This window comes from Melitaea cinxia, chromosome 3, assembly GCF_905220565.1.
Source record: "Melitaea cinxia chromosome 3, ilMelCinx1.1, whole genome shotgun sequence".
In the NCBI taxonomy this organism is placed as follows: Eukaryota; Metazoa; Arthropoda; class Insecta; order Lepidoptera; family Nymphalidae; genus Melitaea; species Melitaea cinxia.
The window spans coordinates 17,490,833-17,513,185 of NC_059396.1; the positions used below are offsets into that span (position 1 = coordinate 17,490,833).

The following is a 22,353-nucleotide window of genomic DNA, read 5'->3' on the forward strand; positions in this document are numbered from 1 at the left end:
TGCCCGGCGTAATAGACCATTGTTGATAAGTTATGAGAGTTAAACAACATTGACGACATAACAAGGGCAAGGGTTCTTTATAGAGGTTGAGGTCTGAATAGATCGTAACGTCTGGGTTCAGGAAATCCGCGGCTTGATGGAGTCCTCGTGAGATAACTCGTAAAGTTCGCTGATTTAGTGGTAGTGTCAATAACTCTATCCGAGTTCGCACTCGAGATGGCGAAAACGAAAAACTTGATAGTGGAAGCGAAAGAGGGTGATTTGCGACATACTCAGGGGTATAACGGTTTGCAGTTGTGTAACTTAGTTCACGACGAAACTTTTGAAAAATCTGATTCAGCTCGAGCTATTTAATCCACGTTTTCTTACGGAAGGTGAAATACGAGAGTGAAAGTGGAACGAATTTCGTTGAATCCGTCGGAAACTTTTCAAGTGGTTTTTGCTTTAAGTGCAACAAAAACAGTTAAATTTGGTTAAATTCCTCATGGAGTATTATTTTCCTATAAATTAACCCTTTTGTCGGGTCGCTAAAATCCTATCACTGTGGTTACACGAGCAGACCAGTCCCAAGTGATTAATTGATTAGGCAGAGGTTCGTTTGCAAGTAATTTTCATGATTTATAGGATAACTTTGCGCCCGACTCGACTGGATACATATCTGTGTTAAAAGTCACGCAAGCAGTTTTACCCTCAGACACTCTTTAAATATAACCTATAATGGAGAAAGTAATTAAGCAGTAAAAGGAGCTACGAAAGTGAATTAATTAACTAGGTCAAAGGGTGTGAGTGACGACGTCGTAGCAAATGGAGCGTAGTAGGAATTCGACAAAATATACTTTGAAGGGAGCCATATAAAAGCCTAAATAAAATCTTATTCACTTCGTAAATAATATTAAAAGGTTATTCCTATAAAAAGATATTTTATTCATGATACGATTTCTATATCGAGCTGGTCCTAATACATTTTTAATAGTTCATACGATCAGTTTTTTATCTTTTCGGTTGATATGGTAAATTCAAAACGAAATTGCGACTTCAAACGGCAATCGACATCAATGGCCAATGTCAATAACAACGTTTATAAAGGCACTGAAATTCGGTGAATCAATTTCAAAACGTTTAATTGGCCCTTTTCAGTGAAGGCTTTTTGATGTACCTTCTCGGCGATTTAAGAAAATAGAAGGAAGGTACGACAAAGAATTTAATTGATTCGAGCGAAGAATGTCTTTTCAAGACGGAATCTCGTGCCTGTCTATATCTCTATTATTGGAATAGTTTTAGAGCCGAGAACGATTTTATTTAATATAAGATGATTTATGTTCTGGTTTCTCTTAAAAGCCTATAGACTAAATCTATGTACAAATCTTAATATCATTTCCAAATAAAAATATACATTTATAATAATATACTAGGTGTGCCCGTTTGCTGTGCTTCGGTTCGCAGAGTTATAAAATAAATAAATTTCTAAAATAAAAGTAGCCTAAGTTACTCCTTATTACATCAGGTGAAACCCGTCAAAACCGGTTCAGCCGTTTCAGAGATTAGCCGGAACAAACAGACAGACAGACAGACAGACAAGAATTGAAAAAAAAAAATGTTTTGGTATATGTACCGTGTATACGTCCATATGCATTTAGTAAAAAGCAGTTATTTTAATATTACAAACAGACACTCCAATTTTATTTATTTGTATAGATAGAATTTGTCCTTTGAAATCCTCATAAAATATGAATTTTGTTGAATTTACGTTATTTCTTTCGATTATTTTCTTTATTTTATTACATAGAACTGGAACGTAAATCGCTACGAAAATGGTGAAAACACTGAACATAATTTTATTTCAATTACTTATTGTATACGTAGAAACTAATTTGAATATAAATTTAGATAGCTTACGCCGAGTTGCACGAAAAGAAATTAAAATTGAAGTAGTGATTAAACTAATTTAATCGCAAGAAATGTATGAAATTCATGTGATTAAATTAGTTTAATCTCTATTTAAATTTTAATTTTGTTTCGTGCAACTCGGCGTTAGGAGCGTTTAATATATACAATATGCCCAAGTAACATTTTCATGAAAAGGGTGATATATATTTATTGGTGGTAAACTATTAAGCTTGTATCGTACTGTGAGAAATATTCCACGTATGTAGGTTAAAATGTCAAGGGTCGAATATCTTTTGAAGAAAACCACTACCGTCGACACAGGGTTTAATATTTAAATGATAATTAAATTATCATAGGACAATACATGTTTGTAGCTTTATCTTGTTTTTTTTTTCAATTATAATTTTTACTACAACAATATTATTATTTTTAAATTATTTACAGCAAATATTATATTTTTTATTTTCATTTTAAAGAAGAAGATCTTGTGAAAAATCTTTCTTTTCAACGTTACAATGAATTTATATATTTTGACCTATTTGATATTGTATATTGTAAATTTATACTAGTTTCGGCGAAAGATCTGTATTACATATTACTAGTATTTTTCAAACTTTTTTTAGTATTTCGAATAATTAATTAATTCAATTCTTTGATCCACACTAAGTTTACAATAGGCTTACAAAGAAGATATTTATCTAAGCAAATTGTTAAGGCTGTATTTACGCTATACGCATATTCTAGCAAATATCTTATATATTATTTCTCTTGTTTCTATTTCATAAAGGAAAGTGGGAATATCTAAATACTGGTATTTGCTTTTGTTCGAGAAAAAGAAGTTTTCCACCGCGTTATTTCACTCTCCTATATATTTTTATCAGGGATATTATTAGGGCCATAAAAATACAATAATAAATTTATAAGAAACAAGGAAACGGTTTATCGTTAGAGGGCTGTTAGTCGCAGAGCGGACAATGCCATTAAATTACGATGAGTGATACAAACGACATTTTAACTCGGCCCAATGCTGCGCTTTTTCGCTATGCTTTAGTAACTATAATACACACTAATTTACAGATTATGATTGTGGATGTTTTGAATACGGGTAAATGTTAACTATGGTATGATATTACTAGTGCAGACTGTCTGTTTGTCTGTTTACATACGCTATTTAGAAGAGATACCAAAAATGTTTGAAAATATAATCTTTGTGGTAAATTTACACCGTTCATTTTGCAACGTTAATTGACTTTTAGTGATAATTAATGCTGGTTTTGAATTTAAACAGCTGTAGCTGTGAAGTACGTCTATTAAATAATAAAGCTTATACAATAAAACAGTAATATCTCTACACGAAAGTTTTTGTTCATTGATAGTAAAACTAGCGTCGTAAATTGTTTGATGAGTTCCGCGGTCTGTTTATGAGATATGAAGTAATAAGGACGAGATGGATATTAAAGAAATTTTTTACAATCCATTTCAATATCTATAACTAACTATATGACTGGTATATTCTGTAATTATACAAATATTTTTTAATATGTTCTTAATGTAGTCGCGTTCTTTTTTATTGACCGTTTTTAATAATTTATCTATGTCTGGTTTTGCCTATTAGCGATAGGTTTTTCACACAATTTGTATGGAGCTTACGTCAAAATTCTATTTCTAAGCAAATTCAGAGATAAATATTGAAACTATACAACGCGATAAAAAAGATGTATAGTTTAGAAATAATAATAATTGATTCGCACAGTATATTTTAAATTAGTTTAATTTTTTATCTGTTTACACAATCGTGAGACGCATCGGTCTGAGCTGCGAATGGTCTCATCCGTTTAAAACTTCAAGTGCGGCGAGGGGACACGTTTAAAGCATCAGTAATCAAATTTCACTCGAGTCTTTAAGGGTTGAAACCGGCAACTTTGAGCCTCCCTAATAAATTATATTGCCGACAAAACTGCTCCCGAGTGCGACACAGTTCGTTGGTTTATCTAATTGGTCCAAATTTGAGACGACCCGGCTTTATAATTGGCCGGGCTGTATGCTATGCGAAATTAGTACAGATTCGAACATGGCCAGATTAGAAGTGTCACGTAACCGCAGCGCCAACACATCCTCAGTCAAACATACGTAATAAGTTTGGACTCGTAAACCTAATGAAGATCCGTGAAGACGCAAAACAAATTTCTAAGTAAGTTTTAGGGTTTCGACTAAGTTTGCGAGGCGCGCTCGAATTCAGTACATTCTTGCTTAATTAACGCGCCTACTGAGACTGTTATCTTATGTAAGCGTAGGAATGTTGGTACGTGTTCTTAAAATTATTTTAAGGATATGTCGCCAAGAAAGTTTAAAATTCTTTTCACTTTTCAAAGAGGTGGGAAATCTGTTAATCTTTTTCATAAAGGAATGGTTCGATGCAAAAAAAGTTATTCAAATCGGTCTGGTAGATAGTAAGATCGGAATAAGAAAAATATCTTAAACTAAATATTTATTCCACTGCTGTTGTCTAATGCAGAATGACCTCATTTTTCACCTTCGTTGACGCAAAAAACAATTAGAAAAAAAATAATGAAAATTTATATAGATCAAGCTTTATCAATCAGGTATTCTGTTCGTGCAATTCTTCTGATTGAGTTTTGAGTCACACTCGTTTACATAAGGCGACGTGCGGTAAGCTGAACGAATTCAGTATTATTTTCACGTTCGCCTTTGTAAATTTTAATTACGGATATCTGTGTACGTAATAAGATGTGAACATGCACGTTTGGATACCGAAACTAAGTTCTACAATCTCAGTTTGTTCGCTAAAACAAATTTCTGAACAAAGTGAATTCACTAAGATTCCCAATTAAACGTGCGACAGTGCCGTCGAAGTTCCCGAGCGCGACAAGTTCCGAATCTTGAAAAGAATTCCTCTCTAATTAGTATAAGTTTATGCATTTGGAGGTAGATTCGCAGGCGCGTTACACGCCAACTTTTAATTACTGCCACATCTCGTCGTCAATCAGGAATGTTTCGGGCTCTTTTTTTATCAAGCTTTCGATAAATCTTCGACGCCATTATTCCAAGATTAACGGCGACCAGCTGTTTTGTAGGGAGTAATGTTTTTGCTTAGCGAGTTTCCAACCGCGCGATTAATTTATTACGAGTTCGCTCAGCTATGTTCAATCTAGGCTGCGGATGGTGAAACTTCTTGAGATCGACGGTGTTTATTAGGAACAAAACTAGACCAGTTTGAATAATTGGTTTGATTATAACTTACCCAAGTTCTCGTATTTCTTAAAACTAATCGTTTTAGATAGCCTCATATAAAATGCATTTTGAACACATTCTCCGAGCAGAGGTGAATCTCAAGAGTAAAATATTTAGGGCAGTAGACGGTTAAGGATTCCTGTTGGAGTAATATTTCAAGAGGACGCCTCATCATCTTGTACGGAACTCATTTCATGCAAATCGCGATATCCCCGCCTCCGCGGTACTATAGAGCTCAAACATGAGTTGGCCTGTCGTTCGCCCTCTTAGGAGGCAATTTAGAGAAATTGTGATAATAAACGGCCGGATTTCTTGAAACTCTTGGCAATAGATCTATCTCAATTAAACGATAGTAGATATTTGATACAGAAAATTATAAGCCATTAAATTTTGAGTTTGTGAAGTTTTATTCTAGACGAATATTTTTGTATGCCTAAGTTTTTTGTCAGAAATTTGTCATCATTGTCAGAAAGAGAGTAATTATATTTTTTGCACACAGTCCACAATGTGTATGATGAGGATTACATAATCTTTATTTTGAGTGCCAACATGACAAATTAGAAAAAAAAAACGCTTACCGTAAATGAATATTGCCTGACAGTTAATCAATACAGTTGTATGCATTGTATGATTAATTGCTTAGAAGCAAATTCCATTCATGTTTTTCTAAATCAAATAGAATTCTGATGTTAATATAAACATACATAAATTTACTTCGACTTCCAATTGATGCTTACTAAAGATCAATATTATTCTAAACGTCGAACTGATCGTCTTTCCATTGTTAGTTTAGTTGAATCAGTTGGACGAATCACTGATTCTATCTATTTGAAGTTAATCTTGCAAATCACTGTACCGTTCAGAAATTACCAGTCATAGGTTATAAGTGAGAAGATTTGCCCTCTGTAACAGATTTCTCATTCACTTCTTTCCATTTATTCGATTAAGAAGAATTTTTCCGCGTTTTATACATTTTTGAATTTTATTTGGCTTATACATTCTTATTAGTATTCGAACTTAGGAGTTTATTAAATGTTGTTTAGAATTTTTATATAGAATTTTAAAAATCAACACTTACGTGTTTGTAAAATATTACGAGTGCATTTCCTAAAGCGTAAATTTATATACATTTTATTTTAATTTCCCTGAACACGTAAACCAAATTGATTATTCTATTGCGGCTTTCACGATCACTCATGAATTTCAAATATTTTTCTAACTCGTTAGTACTTTGGCAATTTTATGCCCATTTATTCGAATTTACTTTGATAATAATAATTTAGGTCTTCCATCTAATGGATTTCTTTTCATCCGATTCTTTAAATGATTTACGAATAAAATTCTGCTTAATGAATTATGAGCTGACCTTTTTAAATTCAAATGACCATTTTCAGTTCAATTTCGACGGCCAGTTTAAGTCTACATCTGCGTTTGAACCTCTAATGACTGAGTATTGGTGTTCATATTATTTTTATTATTTTATGCAATATTAATATCATTTGTATTTCATCATTTTGTAATGAATTTATATTCATAAAAGAATATCGAATACGGGTTTTTTTTTGTCTAATTCGTAGATCCTACCGTCATACAAAAAGTATAATCCACCCGTAAGAGTAATAGAAAAAGAAAAAAGTCGGATAACCCCTGGTCCCTAGTTCCACCGGTGGAGCCAGTTAAAACCGAGAACCGTTTCAGATGTTTGACCGAGATTAAATATAAACTTGCGCTGTTTGCACTCGCTAACCGTGATGTCCCTCGGGTGGCAACTTCGTAGACGACAATTTGTCAGTTTCCCGCTGCCGGCGATCGAGTTTCGACTATTTTTGTTATAAAAGAACAGTTATTGCGACTTTCGCAGGACATTTTGCGGTTCGCCCGCGGCTCTCTGTTACTGACTTTTTCTGCTATATTGTATTATATTATATTTCAGTTTTGTCATTAAATTTTTTTTTAAACAGCAAATACTAATTTTTGATGTTATAAAATCGGCACAGTTTCGAATGTGAAAGTAACATTAACTGTTCATAATTTTTTTTTAATTTATATTTCTTCTCTTATGTTCGACCTCGCATGTGATTGTGAATGGGAACTGGTTATTTTTCATATATCGTGCCGTGACAAATTATTTCCACCCCTCACAACCAGCTAATCTTCCGTGTAGATATGGGGTGGAAATATGGAAATAGTTAAAATAAATACCAAAAATAATACAATATAATGTAATAATTTATATTCGAAGATTAATGTGTAAGTTTATATAATCTCACGGCTGCGTTAGCGAGCCAATGAGAACAAAGAAATAAAAGAAGGACAGCGGCTCCCTAAGAAATATTACTTATTTTCGTCGACAACGTGGTAATCACATTTGCTTTTGTTCGTTTCGGTCCTTTCATTCGCTTAATCGCGTTATTTCGGGACTCCGAAGCAATCTTGTCTTGTACCAGGCATAGAGATTGACCGAATGATTTATTAACGCTGTCCTGGAATTCGGATGTGGATTCGTCGTGAATGAATGAATGTAGTGTTCTAATGTAATTTTTAATTATTTAACGAGGGTATATATAAATATAACATTTGGTGGGAATTTATTCGAATTATATATAGGTAGATCACATTAAAAAGGTCAAACAAATATTTTTGTTACTGTTATGGGAGTTACTATTTGTTCAATGTAATTTTAAAATATACATATTTGTGTAGCGAGCATGCTAAAACTCATATTCCGTTATGGTTTTACGCGCTGTAACATATATTTTGTTTAAGTATGGGCAGGTGCGTACCAGTGCGATGACGTTGCATGCCCTGTGAATTATAGACTGTAGACACGGCGGCCATGTTCCACGCTGACGGTACTACATTTTTAATCTATATTTAAATTTATATTACATGCTGCCAGTATTTTTTTTTCATAAAGAATAATCTGTTTGCCACGACTGTTTAAAAAAAGGTTGATTAAATTAAGAACGTTACTAATTTTTTACAAGATTCGAATATTTTATTAGAAACAAAGTCAAGACAATGTCGAATAAAAACTACAAGCTTCCAAATTTGAATTTTGAATGTCACCGCCTACGCTTATGACATCATGGTATTAGTATTGGGAATGTACCTATTTGTTATCGATTATTATAATCGATGAATCGCAACTTTTAGTTTGCGTGCCTAATGAATATAATTCATTATAAATTACAGGCATGCTTGGTTCCTAGTTAGTTATAGACGTTCGTGCCAATGTCGACTTTATTGGAACGTATTTTATCGAATTCGGTGTTGTTATTGTTACATACATTTTTTTAAGTTACGTGTTAGCATATTTCAAAAAGTAAACTGTAAAGAAAACGATAGGAAAAAGAAAAAGTAAAAGAATTAAATTAATTTTATTTTCGTATAAAACATATTTCGTATATAACTTTTAATTAGTAACGTCATAATAGTAACCCAAGATCAGCTGAATAAAAATCGCCGCGGTCGTTATAAGAATTAGCATACCAAAGTAAAGTAGCAATATACCGAAATGACAACAAACAAAAACACGAGTTTGAATAAAATGCAGTAATATTACCGGAGATAGCCAGAGTAAAAATTTAAATTAGATGCAAAAAAACCGTTGCGTTGCTGCACTAATGGTGTTGCCAGCTTAAAAATATTTTTCCCTGGGAAAATGGGGTTAGGCGCGTCTCTATTCAGCCGCGGCATTGTTTAAGAGGTTTAAACCTTAGCTTTTCTGTAATGCTTTTGTTTTAATATGCAAATTCACATTACAAACGGTGGTGTTACGAATAAATATACCCTTTATTAAGCTAAGTCTCGGCGCGGTTCTAGTAAATGACGGATTATGAACGGTGAAATAGAAAATACGTTAAAAGGAGCAAAATATCATTATGGCTTTGGATTAAAATTATACGGATTTGAATATTATTTATCATATACTAGACGAATTGAGTTGTTCTACCCGTTCCAAAAATATTCGTCGCAGACTGATTACAATTAACATTTCTCCTACGACACGTAACGTGATATAGTTACACATGGCGTCTTTTACGTAATTTATAAACTTCCATAGTAGGTAACAAACTTTTCTAACCAAGAAACAGCTTTTGCTTAAGTAGTTCTTCTAATATCTAATTATTGGTTCTTAGATGAGCTAGTTCAAACCAATAATCTTTATAGCTTATAAGTTAGTTTTATTGTGTATTAGTAAAAATGATTATTAATATAATAATCTATGTTATCACGTATATGAAGATATAAAATATCAATCTTCAATTCAATTTTAGGTAATAATTCTAACAAGCGTCAATTAAAGTACTGTAAATGAGTCTTTTGAGGATCGAGATATTTGTAAAAGGTTATGTATGTGCGTATTTATTTACAACATCATTGCCTATTACATCCGACTGCGTCAATGTCTGTGTCTACAAAAAGCAGACATATCAATTCTGTCACTTCAATTAAAAATACTGAAGCCGTGGAGTTAATTGCAGACTCGTGCAAGGTTTAAAAATAGTATGTTTATTACCATCGATACCTTTAAAGAGCTAATACACCTCAATAAAACCTGTAAATCAAAAACCTCGATACTCCATCTCACTGAACGGTACCACGTTTCATTGAACAGATGAAGGTAGTCTAAAAATGATTTTTATAGGGTTGTCAAATTAACATTCTAGTTTTGGGTTTTGATGATAATAATTTATCTTTATAATAACATATTTTATCTTTATTTTTTTAGTTTTACTTGCTTTTCGAAAAGCGGATTTGATGTGGGTGTACTTTTAGAACTTTTACAACTACTTACTTACACTACTTTAAGTCATTTATATTTCGAAATAAATTAATGAAAAATAGAAACAAAAAACAATTGGAATTATTGTTGCGATCACATTTTGAATATTTAAAAATGTTTAAAAAAATAATAATTATCAGGAAGACTTAATTTATTAAAATATATAACTAACGATATCACACCGATACACTTGAGTATTAGATATTTTTCTTAAATATAGCATTTAAGTCATGCATATTTACCAACATAAGGGCTTTATCACATTGTCTGTTGTAAAACATTCAAATAACAAATTACCTATCACTTACATTACTTAATATTCTCATTTGCAGTAAAATATTTATTTAATTAATAAAATAATTTGCTCCAGTCCTGATAACCCTACCTCGTCCATAGTCGCTTTCCCTGTATCAGCGTTGGTATTTGAGCATCCCATTCACGGTGTAAACAAAGAGGCAGGCTGGCTGACTTTTAGCCGGGTTAATTAGAATGTCAACGGCACTTATTAATCAAAACGACATAGGCGTTCGGCGCTCGCTTTTGTCTTGACAATATTTGTAAAACCCGTTTCGACGACGCTTTGGGCTTCCGACGCGTCATTTGAAAACCTTTAGAAATTGTTTCATTGTGTGTCGTAGGCGTGGCTATTCTATCTTTACATTTGATTGCTGATGAGATATTAGCTCCGAAATATATTTCCAGTTTTATTAAGCTTTGATATAATTAGTCATATAAAAAAAATTCAAGAATAAACCGATTCGAATAATAATTTATTTTTCTTTTCATAATTTCTAGTAGTTTTATACTAAATAACGTAGTAATAAATATTCTATCCAATCGCAAATGGCGTTCTTTTTTAAAAACAGATAAGATGTGAAGAATGTTTCAAAGAGCGTCATGTAGGTATCGAAACTAGAATAAAGTTGATATTAGTTCATCAAAGTCAAACTTAATCTAACAGAGAAAGAAAATAACGTGATGCAATTTCTAAGTAAAGAATACATTCGTACTATCGTAATTTTCATCAGTAATTTTATCTTACATAAAATCGAAGCACTTTATATATCTGATTACCAAAATCCGAAACGAAAGCTTTATCAAGTTGGAAGTCTTCTCCAATAACCCCTTAATCCATCTCTGTTATCGCCAATACATTTTCCTCTGCACGTAATTACGTTAAGGATCGCACCCACATCACTTATGCAAGGATAGTTGTGACGTTGCGGCGACGTCATCAATCACTGGTGGGGGGATATATAAGCGCTGCGACAGCCGTGGGCGGGGCATTCTTCATTAGACATTCGAGGAAAAAGGATGTCAGCGCTACATATTAATCATACCGACTACTCATTTAATAATGTCTCAGCTTCTCATCTTCTCTAATGACTTGACATTTTAAGATTATCGTTTTTAATATGCAGTTAATTTTTTTCTATTTACGAAACATTTAAGAAGATGAAAGACCCGTTCCAATTTAAAATATTTGATTGGCATACCTATAATATAATTTGCCAAACAAAAAGCTTGTTTAGAAAAGCATTTTATAGGCTATAAAACATCACGCAACCTCCCATGTTAACATAATAGTGATGATATATTCGTACATAATTCAATACACATGCAGGCAAAAGACAGATCGACAATTGCGTCGACCAAAACAATATTACGTAGTCGGAGAAAGAAATCGTTTTATTCGATTTCCGAAAATGGTAAATTATCAATGTTTTAAACGCAAACGACACTATCAATATTTAATTTATCGACGAAGATTCTTAGGTTAGTCTTCGAATCAATAAATTTCGATATGTTTAACTTTTAAACAAACATAAATAACGTTTGCCAGTTCTTATGTAAATTGTACTGGTGTCGTTTGATTAAACATTTTCGAACCGGTTACGCTAATTAGACAAATACGGTATGATCTAATGAAATCCATCAGATAATGTTATACAAATAGTAATTAAAACCGTTACATGACCGTAAATTTTCAAAGCTTTACTGCCAATTGAGTAGAGATCGTGAGATTTCTGCTTTTATAATAATTGGCTGTATTCTATTGACTAATTGTGTTAGAATATTGATCGGGTTATTGTTATACTTTTACATAAAATAAATAGTTTTAGTGTAGTATCAACTGTAGCAATTTTCCCTCTTAGTTTTTTTTGTAATTTTAAATTCCAATCAATGTAGTACTTTTTCTGGAGTTAAGGGTATGGATAAAATGATTAAATCGCGGTTTTCCCGCTATGTAGAGAAATTTTAAGTTTAGAACGATCCCGTGGTTAGATAGTTCGAGAACTTTCGGGGTGATACGCGCTGAAAGAAGTTTCGCGAACGTGATTCGACTAAGTTCTCAGTTGTGAAACAAATGAAGAGTTGAAAGATAAATTTTGCGATGAAAGTATCTTAAGAAAGATATCGCACGATTAAGATTACGTAACTAACGGACCTTCGAAGTTCGTTATAACTGCTGATATCAGATGCTGTCGGATATTCCAACTTTAAGAAACTTTTACGGCTGACGAAAAGATAGAAAAAGATAATTTTATAGATAAGCATGACTACAAAATTATGTTCCGAGGTTTCATGCTATACATCAATTTCCATTGCATTATGGTTCCGCTTTAAAATTCAAAATCGGTATATATACACATGTAGGCATTAATTGGTTAGTAAAACTGTACAAATTCATGGCGGCGATACACGCAACGATATATATACAGATTTAGTTGTTTAGCTAAACCAGAACGTGTATGAATCGGTCTAATTCGAATTAGTGACTAATCGTTGAAAATACAATGGGAATATTTATCATTTTAACAGTTTGTGACGGTTTTTGGTTGGAAATTAAATTATTATTAGTATATTTGTCACAGACTCTGATCAGGATCGAAACTAATCTAATCTGCAGTTACTAACATTTCAAGTAATAATTTATCTTAGAATTTCCCCAAATCCTACGATTTGGTAAATAAACAATCAGACGTTTGTATGTCTCTGCTCTTATATTCACCAAATTGTAGTAGGGAAATATAAGGAATGGTTTTTCTTAATAGACGAGGTTTAGATATACAGTTGTATGGATATTAACAGGTTGAGGACAGTATTAGGATTCTTTCCGTACTTTTGAATTTAATTTCTACATAATTATACACTGATATGCCTTTTTAAAAATGGAACAAATAACTTAAAATTATTAGAATCATTATTTTAAACTTCGAACGCGGTACTCGCTGAAACAGTATATAAACTAAAATTGGAATACTACTAGGTCTAATATTTGAGTAATATTGTTAATTAAAAAGTCTTTGTGTACAATGTATGCTTACCTTCGCGTGAGTAGCGCTCGATTTGATAGATATAGAGCACGCAAGGCGCAGGCGCGCCAGCCTTTCATTACTTTACTATTCATTACTATCTTACCAGGTGTTACTTTGTGTACGGCCGAAACAAACAATAATAGGCGTAAATAATAACTAAAAATTATTAAACAGACATGTATTTTTAAAATGTAGGTACTTTAAAAGTACAACAAACACGATTAAGCCTCAAACATCCCTCTGCTTGGCACAAGCTTTTTCATTTAAGAGAAGGAACATAGCTTAATTCACCACACTCCTCCAATATGGGTTGGTGGATTGAAAAAAAAATACATGACAATAAGAGTCTTCTGTCTGACGTATAGAAACATACGACATAAAACCAAACGCGTAGATTAGGACAAATAGTGTATGGCCTATACAAATGTTTATCATAAACTTGGATCGAATTCACAACCAGTAGGATAGAAGCGAGTAAAGTGACCACTGTATCAATACAGTACGTGTTCTTACAAAACTTTTTAATACGTAGCAAAAAAAAAAAAAAAAACTATAAAATTTAGCCAAAACAATAACGCGCGACAGCTGGTATTTTGACGTTTGTCAAAATGACAAGTGACGTTGTTAACACTAAGTTGTCCGTTTCAAAATTATCTGACAAAGAAATAATATATAAATGATTAACTTAACACGTTTCAACAAGAAAAACCTGTATCCTAACAAAACTTGAAAAAAAAAACATAAAAATACCAAAGTAAGTTCTAAGAAGAACGCTATTGAACCCGAAAAAAAATTGATACACATTTAGCAATCGCGTGGACGTAATTATCACCAAAAAACTGATACATTTCTCAGTACATTACACTTTTGGAGTTCATTACAATTTGAAAATAAAAAACAATGCAATATTAAAGATATATACGATAAAGGAACACGATATAATCGCAATGCGGCAGTAACTCAAACAGTGACAGAGCAACTGGTCCAATTAAATGCGACAAGATCGGAAACTTGTTAATGACATGTTAAGAAAATAATATCGTTCGACTTACGAGTTATAACTACGTTTTATATATAGGTTTATTTTTATTTTTAATAATGGAACTGTGGGTTATTTACATATCATTACAGCCTATACAGTCCACTGCTGGACATAGGCCTCCACAAGTTCACGCCAAAAAATAGCGCGAACTCATGTATTTTGCCCATAGTCACCACGCTGGGCAGGCGGGTTGGTGACCGCAGAGCTGGCTTTGTCGCACCGAAGACGCTGCTGCCCGTCTTCGGCCTGTGTATTTCAAAACCAGCAGTTGGATGGTTATCCCGCCACCGATCGGCTTTTTAAGTTCCAAGGTGGTAACGGAACTGTGTTATCCCTTAGTCGCCTCTTACGACACCCACGGGAAGAGAGGGGGTAGCTATATTCTTTAGTACCGTAGCCACACAGTACATTTACATATTTACATATAATAAGATATAATAAAAAAAAAGATTTGCGAAAGAGATAGGCAAACAGACTTTTATATACGTAATATACGTAAAGAAGGATACAATATTTAAAAATTTAAAATCTTTTAATTCTTTTATACATATATAATACTACCTGACCCCGTAAAAATTGTTTTGCCATATATGTTATTACCTCCCTTAAATCCTCCTCATTATAATTTAGGGGTATGAAAAACAGATATCAGCCGATTCTCAGACCTACCCGCTATTCACCCAAAATTTCATAAAAACCGGTCCAGCCGTGTCGGAGAAGTATGGTAACTAAGATTGTGACATGAGAATTTTTATATATAAGAATGTCCATAAATATGTTAGTATTTAAAAAAATAACAATAATAAATGCCTCACAATCAACTATCCCCAGCAGTTCCACCCAGACCCATAAATACAAATAATTGTCATGTACGGAGTTCGAATTGGTAATTGCGAACGCATCAATTAGTGAATTTGCTTCAACGTGTCGTCAAAAACCATTTAAGTTCAATAATGAACTCTGGATAAAGTTATTTTGAATAGAACAAAGTTTTCGTTACTTGAATATATTTGGTCTGAATATCATTTAATATGACAGAGGTCATAGAAATGGCAATTTCGATATTATCATTCGGTTTGTGAGTCGAGAAATCAAATCGAAATATTAGATCATACCGAGGGTCGAACTTATTGATGAGAAATGTCAAACGTTTCGTTAAAATTGTGCTAAATGTTTTTAAATACCAAAGAAATTTAAGGTTTGTTTTGGATATTTAATCCATAAAGCGCTTACAGATAATATTAAACCATTTATAATGCAAAAACAAGGATTAAAACTGCAATCGTCACAATAAACGCTTTTCGGGACAGAAAAAAAAAAAAAATAGCAACGCAATAAACGTTCCGTTGGAAAAATAAAGATGAAACGAATGACGAACAAAGCGGTCGGCTTATATCGTTACATCTCCGCGGATTGGTTCCGGACAAATTTAACTCAATAATTTCTGGTCGAGATATCACAAACAATGCTTCCTACGCAGCTCCCCCAACGGAAACGTTTTGGTGAACAAATTCTATCAGGAAATAGGAACGTACGATATATGTAGTACAGACAATACACTGTTTACGGAAAGTTGAGGCAATAAATGAAAGTTTGTGATAAGCTTTGATCACTGCAATTCTTTTGATGTTCCTAAGAGAGGGTTCGAAATATAATGTGACATCAAATATATTATATAAGTATATGACGTCTATAACGTCTACGGAATATAAACGTAGATGTAATTATGTACGTTTTTGAAGAGGGGTTGTCGAAAATATAGTGCAGAATTTCAGTGATAATCGTTCAATAGGCTTAGATACTCGTATAAATAAGATATTAAATTTTAAATTTGTAGTCGAATACCCTGAGATGAATTACAAAACATTGTGAGGCAAATATCAGGAGCCAATGGATTAAACAATAGATTTTAATATGTATTCGGAAAATCTAGGATATATTTTTATGTGTGCGGCTTGAAAACACCTCCTAGCTAAAATAAGTAGTACTTAATGATTATAAGATTCAGTGTCCCCTTTATACACATTTCTTTACGGAGTTCTACAAAGTAACCTAACCTATTTAAGGAACCATCTCATCGACGTTTCGCATTCAATCTTGCAGATAGAAAAAAAAAATCCCTTCACCAGTCACCGAACCGGGCCAAGCGGGTGCGATAGCGATCGTCGAATGCCAATACTCTAATACCGGTAATGGACGCCGACACGGGACTCGGCTCGATTTTCCGAATCGTTTGCGCCGTACCGCGCTAGATAACGAGAAATGTCGCGACTATCGTTTTATATGCATCGAAGATTGCCGCACGGGGCGTTCGAGGCACCTTGTAAGCCCACCATTCGACTAACATACGCTTCGATTTGTCTAAAGATTGGCTCAGAAAGTAGAATTGCGATAATGCCGCCGTACGAAACGGTTAGGTTCCCGGGCTCCGATATTTTACACGTTTCGCCGAAAACATTTCTTTTTGTAATAAACGCGAATGTAAAGCTAGTGGATCGTATCTGAATACTGTCAACGAAGGCGTGAACGAAATATCCTTTGAAAAATGTAGTATTATTTATATTAAGTAATTTAAATTGCAATAACAACAACGTTATTTTTATGACTTGTTACATGTACTAGTTTAACAAATTGTAAAGAGAACGTACCAACATTGCCGTCTACTCTGACAGATGACTGTCATTCCCGTAACATCTGAAACAATAATATAAAAAAAAAGTTATTACACATTTTTACGTCGATCCTTTGTATATAGATCAAATACATCAAACATAGTATACATTAAAAATAATATTGTAATAATCCGTCATGTTACATTTATTGCTTCAAAGGTAAAATGCCAATTTCATACGCAGTTTGTTCCTTAAGTGACTGATGACATCATACTTAAGTAAACAATGCAGAAGGTTCTCAAATTGTTTAATACAGGATGTAGGTATATAAAGTTACTCGTGATAATGATGTAAATGTGTATGTGTGGGTATTATCTTGTAATTTATAATGTGTAGATACAATACATAACGTTTTTGGCTTGAATATAGTTATTGATATTTTATTTTGATAATTTATTGAAAATTTCGAATGTCTGTCTATTGAAGTGACTGTAAGAGTATTCAAATAAGTGCAGTATTTGAAATATATTTTCTTGAAACGTAGAGTAAGTGATACAAGTTCCAGTTCAAAAGGTGTATTTGTAGAAAGCGTGATGTATTGTACACACCCAAATTCTCCAAATTTTCATGTAGAAAATATATGTATAGAGAGGGGGAGGGGTGGGGAAGATATAAGTAGGGAAAATTGCAAATATTATTTTCGCTTTTCTACGCTGGTTAATAATTAATTATATAAAATATTTAAGTTGTGTATCCTTATTGTTTTCTAACGTTTACGCGAATTTTACTCATTTAATGAAACAACTTTTTTCGTATTTTATCGCGGTTTATTATTAACTTTTGATTCCCGACATTTCCATTATATTAGATTCGATAAACCACAGATCCTCGCAAAAGAACACCGATTCCAACCAAGGATGATCCGTGAGGCTATTGAAATTAACAAACATCAAATTTCAATAGAGAAGATGGCTGGCAATTACCACCTGCTTGGGACCCCATTATTAATATAATTAATTCAAAAACCAAGCATAATTTACCACAGATTAAAGACTAAATTAGCACATTCTGCGTAGATAGGACTAAATAAAATATTCATGTATGTCGGGTAGTTTCGAATAACTTTGTAACGTTAGGACGTCTGACACCTCAGTCCTCCCGTGACCATGGTTGCTGTAAAGTATCCGAAACGTCGGGAATCAAAAGTTAATAATAAACCGCGATAAAATCCGAAAAAAGTTGTTTCATTAAATTGTGTATGCTTTTTTTTACTGTATTTATTCAACATCTCATTTCATTTATTGCCGCCAATTTTCTACATTTTGCAACGCAAATAAAAAACGAAACAGTACTTTAGTTACATCCATTAGTGTACTCACATCAACTCTAGTTAAACGTAATTTTTTAATCCCAAAAACAAAACGAATTTTCACATTCCATTTAATCCATTAACCCCACACAACCTGTGTAACCCGAGTTACTGATACATAAGTAACCCAGCCTAACGTTTCCCTTAAAACGTCCAAGTTGAACGACCTCTCCCATTTTCCTGCACAATACCCACGGACTCAAGACGTGGGAATGCTGAGAGCGACGATGCGAATTATCTAGATTACATTGCCTTCCACGTTACAAAGGATGCATAATGAGTTTCGCAATGCGTCGCAACTATTTAAAAGGTGACAAAACGGTAACATTCTGTAAAGGTACACGCATAATGTTTGTCGTTTGTCAAGACATTAAGACAATTAGTATTAAGTTATTAACATTATTACTTATGTGTAAAACGGGATGTTTATCATGTTTGTTATAAGTCATTTTGAGTGCCTGATTTTTCGTTTTCGGTAACTATTACAAATTCAATGGTCACGAGCGATTTAGTATTTCAGGGGGGTATTAAAGTATTAATTGGTAGCCATATCGGTGCAATTTTTTTTTTTGTTTCGAATCTTAGTTGACATACAATAGACGTAGTGGTCGGGGAATCGCGAACTCGGAATGATCAACACCGAACATGCTTTGATACTATGATTTATATGTAACCTGTGTTACATATAAATCATAATATCAAAGCTATCACTAGAAAGCTAGATGTCTTTATTAATACTGCTAAGCAATGCTTTGTTCTAGTTTAACTACAGTTATTAAAGACATATCACTATCTTACTGCCGACATAATATTACGATATTCAGCATTGTATGATAATTAGGTAGATATCTTAATTAAATTTTGACATGTCTTAAGGCATTTCAATTACTTTATCAATTGACAATAATCTTGACTATAATTATTTACTTACATATTTATACTTTATTGTACATAGCAATAAGTGTTAAAACAGGAAATAACGAATTTTTTAGTGCTGGCAATCGGTCTTATGGCTAATTAGCTATTTATTTATTTATATACTTTATTGTCCAACAATATAAACAGTTGTAACAGAAGGCGGACTTAATGCCTAGTGGCATTCTCTCCCAGTCAACCTTTAGGCCAAACAGAAAATATTGTAGGCGGTAACAATAAGGTAGTATACATATGTATCTATATATAAAAACACTACGGACATATATAAACACACACACACACACAGATATTTATTTTAGCTAACCAAAAATATACGAATAAAGAAAATATTGCACAGTTGTTTATTTTACGTTTCAGATTTTTTCCTTAAGAAAGTACTTAAATTACGCGTGATTTTGTGCTTTATTACTGTATAAAAAAAAAAAAAAATACGTTTAGAGCATGCAATGACCACATTCAGACATTGTTCATTTATTTGTAGATTTAATGACCAAAACTCAGTATCACAATCCTAACACATAGTTTGTCCAACTAATTTTAACCTGTATAAATACAATGTTACAAACATTTTATTAATACTTAACCTTGATGTGTCAACAGCATGTTTGGACACTTAAAAGTTTTTTAAGCACCTAATTTTAAATTGTATCGAATTAATACATTGTCTGCTTTAAAAACACTAAAATGTGATCAGCGCTTTACAAAAGCGAAGCGATTAGAAGATGATATCATTTTTATGTGTCAGCTCATTGAATGGTCTTTGAAATACATATTAGGTGCGCAATAAAAGTCGACTGGATCACAGTTTAATGTCATCACGAAGTACAAACGTAGAGCGATATTCTAAAACGTGATGTTCGCTGTTTTAGATGTTATCCCAGACTAATAACTGATTGTTAGGGTTTTTAGAAAGTTTTGCCTGTTGGGTTTTGTGTTGTCCTGATAATTATCATCTTTTATATATCTATTTATTATTAATATTAATATTGTCATACTTTGTTTGATGTTAAATCGTACAAAGGGGAAAATATGTTTGGGCTATCTCCGAGGACAAATTTATATGTTTGTTTTCTATAGTATATGTTTTGCTCATAACAAATTTATAAAGGATTACGTCTAGTTTGGATGAATCACTTTATATCTTTTTATTTTTATTGAGGTTCATTTTAACTCTCGATTAACATGCGATGGTGATTTAAAAGGTTCTGTTTATCGAACATAATTCTTCGAAACGACCTTTGAATTCACAAGTCATTCGCAGTTAATTATCTGTGAAATTGGTGTTGCTATCTGCATGTTGATTGCAAGCAATCACCGCAAACAAATGAGGCAACATAGAGTCACCTGTTGGGGGAGATTAGGACGATCCCTGGAGGGGCATTTGCAAGTATACGGACAGTTGATGGGGGAAATCTAATTAAATCAATTTGAATTTCGAATTGAGAACTGTAACAAGGTCTTAGTAAATATAACGTACAGTGAGTTTTGAGACATATTCAAACATGTTGCTAGTTGTATCGTAGCGAGTATTGTGGACAAAACCTGTGGTAACAGTGCATCTTCATCAATCAGGGTTACAATGTACTTAAATCTAAATGCAATAAATCGAATATTTCTTATATTGCGGAGGTATATATTGTAACCATCAGAAACAAAACTTCGCGATCCCAGATAAATCCCGTTCAATCCCAGTTACACCGGGATCGGAACCGGACAAGGACTAATGTCGCGGCCGCTCGGACAAATAGTTCGTTGGATTAGCAACGCCTTGATTAACTAAGCCAAGTGGTGTTGTTTACTCTTGTTTAGTTATGCACCCCTGGTACTTTATCCCTACTTTGAATAAATTAATAAGCATTTTTACAATGGTGTTTAAAGATTGTTGTTATTATATAAACGTAATTTATATTAATGTTAATACAAAAATATATACAATTCACTACACAGTACATAATAATATATAAACAACAAAATATAACATGCATTAATATTATGTATTATTTAATAAGAAATATATACTATTCCATGTATATAGGTACAAAACCTTAAACAAACCTTAAATATTTATTCTATATTCAAAATTTGATTATCGTTTTAATAATACCATACTTTTAGACGTACTTCTCTTATACCCATAAACCTCGATTGACGAAAAAAAATATACGTCTTTTGGGTACATTCAAACGGAAATCCAAATATTTTTTATTCAAACAGACTTTCCAAGTGCTTTCGAATAGTCAAGCGCCACCGACGACTTCAGTCGATTCCAAGAACCGGTGAAAAATTCGTTATTTAAAAAAAAAATACATAATAATCTAGATACAAATTTATTCGTGAAAATGTTTAAATAGTCATAGCTTGATGACTATTCAAAATGGCTGATTCGATGCGAAGTACTTTAGGCACTTTTTTTTATTACATAATACTAACGTCGGTTATTTTAACTTAAAAATAAAAACAAAAAGCCATCGTGTTTGTTACGTGATACGTTTATTCACTTAAATAAATACGATCCCTACCCTTTTAAACGTCTCTATAAGCATAATTGGTATTAGTTACTCTTCATAAGGCGACCGACGGATGTATGTAATCTGGTATACGGGCCGTTTAATGGGCGAATTAAAGGAATGGATAGCTGGGGAAGAGAGATAGTGGACCTAGTTGGCTGTGTCCGACTAATAAGGTTTTAATATCAATAATATATAATACTGCGATATGGTGCTTAAGTATATATCTGGTTATTTAGATAAAAATAGTTGTGCCCTCACTAGCTAGTAAGATATACCGTAAATTTTATCATTATACATTATATACTTTTCGGGGTTACTAAAAGGTGTTGATGGGTTTATGCATATATTCTACTTTCTGTTCAGATTTAACAACTGATAGTGAGATGTATCTTTGTACTTGTAATTTATAAATAGAGCCACGTAGAGATTTATAGATTAATTGTTGACAAGCGACCACTATAATAAAGATAAAAATATTTTTTTTGGTTGAGATACAGTCCCCTGTGTTAGTTACATTATTAAAAAAAAAAAAAAAAAAAAAAAAAAAAAAAACGTTGAAGTGATTTATATCGAATTGTATCTATGTAACAGTATTTACATTTTTTTTTTCTAAAAGTAATATATTTAAAAAATATA

The 22,353-nt window shown here is 32.7% G+C and overlaps 1 protein-coding gene across 2 annotated transcripts in view; it reads right to left on the reverse strand.

Annotated features, from left to right (window-relative positions):
- The window catches only part of LOC123669642 (leucine-rich repeat-containing G-protein coupled receptor 5-like), a 271,862-nt gene that overhangs the window by 154,081 nt on the left and 95,428 nt on the right, over positions 1-22,353 (reverse strand). The window contains exon 2 of one of the 2 annotated variants that reach the window (XM_045603239.1): positions 16,939-16,984. The exons of the other annotated variant lie outside the window; for it this stretch is intronic. The gene's annotated coding sequence lies outside the window, so the exon portion shown is untranslated. The remainder of the gene's footprint in view (positions 1-16,938; positions 16,985-22,353) is intronic. 2 annotated transcript variants of the gene reach the window in all.